General features: G+C 50.2%; 1 non-coding gene across 1 annotated transcript; it reads right to left on the reverse strand.

The window, feature by feature from the left end:
• Window positions 1–583: 583 nt before the first annotated feature.
• Window positions 584–656, reverse strand: TRNAR-CCU (transfer RNA arginine (anticodon CCU)). Its single transcript has one exon. It is a non-coding gene; the product is annotated as a tRNA-Arg (tRNA).
• Window positions 657–3,395: the final 2,739 nt, after the last annotated feature.

Raw genomic sequence — 3,395 nt, forward strand, 5'->3', positions numbered from 1 at the left:
AAATGAGCAGAAATGTTAGGCCTTGAAGGGTGAGAGGCATTAGCATAGCTGGAAAGATAAGAAAGGTCAGGGAAAGTGAAGTGCCTGCCCAGCAGTATGCCTCCCTCCAGAAACAGGTGAGAAGGTGGGTTGGCTAGGCAGAGGGTCAGCACTCGTGTCACTATGGATGGGACGTCTTTTCCTGTTGTTGCAGAAGCCACTGTAATTCTAGGACTTGGGTAGCCCCATGTGCTTGTCTGGTGTAATGGAAAATCTGCCCTCTGGGCTGCACTGTGCCCCTTACTTGATATCATTGCCCCAGCCACTGGTAACTTGAGCAGGACATGGAGCTTGGCTCTCAGGGAAGTACAGTTTGACATTCTCCTCAGTAGCATTCCACAGCCAACCCCTCTGTTCTACCTGAGTCCAATATTCTCTTGGGGGTGGGCATTGTGACACCACATTCTCTGGGATTTCCCCCCACTTGAAAAAAAAAAAACACTTTTTTATTTATTTGGCTGTGCTGGGTCTTAGTTGCAGCACCCAGGATCTTCAATCTTCATTGCAGCACTCAGGATCTTTAGTTGTGGCATGTGGGGTCTAGTTCCCTGACCAGGGATCAAACCTGGGCCCCCTGCATTAGGAGCGCAGAGTCTTAGCCACTGGACCACCAGGGAAGTCTTAGGATTTCCCCCAACTTTGACAGCCGCTCCTGAAAGTCTCCTTTCCCGTCTCTGGTTCATCACGTCACCCCCAGAAGGTTGGCAGTTTTGGGACACAGGACTGAGTCACTCCCTCATTTCCATGCGTATTGCTCCCCAGGTCTTCTCCCCCCACCCCACAGCTCAGATACCGTATAGATGCTGATGGCCCCAAGTGCTCCCTCCAGCCTGGCCTCCCTCACAACTCCAGACTCAGATAAACATCTGTGTGCTTGCTGCCTTCAACCACGAGTCTCTCTCTGGCTTTCTCCCCTGAACCAACCCTTTCCTGTCTCTTTCATCTCAGTAAATGGAACTTAGTTATTCAGGATAAACACCTAGGAGTGGCCACCTTTGGCTCTTTCCTTTTTCTTATTCCTATAACCACTTCTCCACCCCATCTCCCCATCCAATCCTTTAGTGAGGCCTGTTGACTCTCCCTTTAAAACCCGGCCCCCAGGTACCCCCTTCTCTGTAGCTCTCCCATTCTTGTCCAGGCCAAAATCATGTTGCCCCTGAACTGATACAGTAGCTTCCTGGATGCTTCATTCCTTCCTGAATGCATCCCCTATACTCATGTTTCTTCACAAAGCAGCTCGAGCTAGTTTAAAAAATCTGAATCATGCCATTTATGCTCCTTCTTAAAATTCTTCAGTAGCTTTCTCTTGCTGGAAAGAAATCCAGTCCCCTAGCTTTGGCCTCTGAGGGCAAGGATCTAACTTCCCACGGACCTCCTCCTCAAACCACTTCCCTGCATCCATTGGCCTCCGGCCTTGCTGGCTGATCCAACCTTAGGCCTTTGCGCTCGCCATTCTCTTCTTGTTAAGAAGCTTCCCTCCAGGGGACTTCGCATGTATTTGCATCCGTTGGCCACTCCATCTAAGGTAGCCATCTGGTCATTTTTAGCATATTACTCCATTCATGTTCTCTGTAGCATGCTTCTGATATTTTCTTGTTTGGTTTGTCATCTGTTTGTCTCCGCCAGTTGCATGTACACTCCATGAGAACAGGTGCCAGGCTGGTTTTGTGCATGGCTATGATGTGTTGGAGAAGACTCTTGAGAGTCCCTTGGACTGCAAGGAGATCCAACCAGTCCATTCTGAAGGAGATCAGCCCTGGGGTTTCTTTGGAAGGAATGATGCTAAAGCTGAAACTCCAGTACTTTGGCCACCTCATGCGAAGAGTTGACTCATTGGAAAAGACTCTGATGCTGGGAGGGATTGGGGGCAGGAGGAGAAGGGGATGACAGAGGATGAAAATGCTGGATGGCATCACTGACTCGATGGACGTGAGTCTGAGTGAACTCCAGGAGTTGGTGATGGACAGGGAGGCCTGGCGTGCTGCGATTCATGGGGTCGCAAAGAGTCGGACACGACTGAGCGACTGATCTAATCTGATCTTATCTGATGACCTCAAGGGCCCGCACAGGGCCCACTGCACCCGAAGTGCTGTCAGGTCTGGAGTTTGGTTCTGCCCTGCTTACAGGCTAATGAGTCAGCCTTTGACTCTTGCATGGGTGCTGGCAGGAGACATGAGACTCGGAGGCTGGAAATTAAGGACTTTATTCCTCCCAAGACAGCAAGCAGCGTGTGTGCGCCAGGTTTCCCTTGCTCCTGGTTCTCACGAGGGAGACAGGACCTGGGCCGGATGGTGAGAGCACGCACAATGAGCTTGTGCTCCAGGTGAAGGACACAGAGCTTGGGGGAATTCATGACTCTGACAGTCAGCAGTGTGCACGCCTGTCCTTCATCCGAAGGGAGACATTACCTCATCCCTCAAGGTTTCTTGCTGATGACACAACCCTGAGAAATGGGTGAAGAGCAGTCAGGCCTTGTACGCCTGGCACACCCAGCAAGGTGTGTAGGTGCGTGAGTCACATGGAGGAATGTGGTAAATATTTGTTGAATGAATGAATGAAAGAAACCTAGTCTAGTGACCAGGTGCCAGCGTTGATGCCTGCAGATGGACTCACCTGGCGTGCATTCCTGCCTGGATCCCCGCCCCTCACTTGCTCTGGGCTTCCCTTCTACCACTGTTCTTCTCAGCCCTCACCACGCCTCACTCCAGCTGCATTCACTGAGGCTGAATGCTTGCTGGGACTGATGGCATCTTCTGCTACCGCCTGAGTCAGATACTATCTTTTTCTGCTTGCTGGATGGGGATTCCCCCCAGTGTCTGTGGCTGGCAGTCGCCCCAGAATCTGCCCTGCCCCACCCCCACATCACGCTGCTATTTAGTGGCCCAACATTGGCCCTGTCCCCATGACATGAGGCGTGTTAACGATGGTGCTTTGATGGCACTTTCCGTCACATACTGGGTGTGTAAGAGGTGTGGTTAGGCATGTGTAAGGTGTGGCTGCTCATGCTTCTCATCCTAGAAAGTACTCTGTGGAATGGCATTACATTGTCCTCTCCCATAATCCACAGCCTAGACTTACAGATTTAGAAAGTTCAGATTTCTAAATTTTTGAACTTGAATCCAGGCGATGTCCAGAGTTGACATAATTTAGTGATGTTGACTGACCAGTAGAGAGCTCTAAGAGAGTGAAGAAATATTTGAAAAGCAATTAATTTAATTGGCAGAAAGTCCTGTCAGATAGTTGGAACGTTGACAGCAGTGTACCCGGACATTCTTACACTGTATGTAAACTCCATGGGAAGTTAAATTCTATGCAGAAGTGGTCTGGCAGGCACAGAATTAGACACCACACTAGGA

The sequence above is a fragment of the Bos grunniens genome, chromosome 1, assembly GCF_055505025.1.
Source record: "Bos grunniens cultivar Pamir isolate PY7600 chromosome 1, Bosgru_T2T1.0, whole genome shotgun sequence".
In the NCBI taxonomy this organism is placed as follows: domain Eukaryota; kingdom Metazoa; phylum Chordata; class Mammalia; order Artiodactyla; family Bovidae; genus Bos; species Bos grunniens.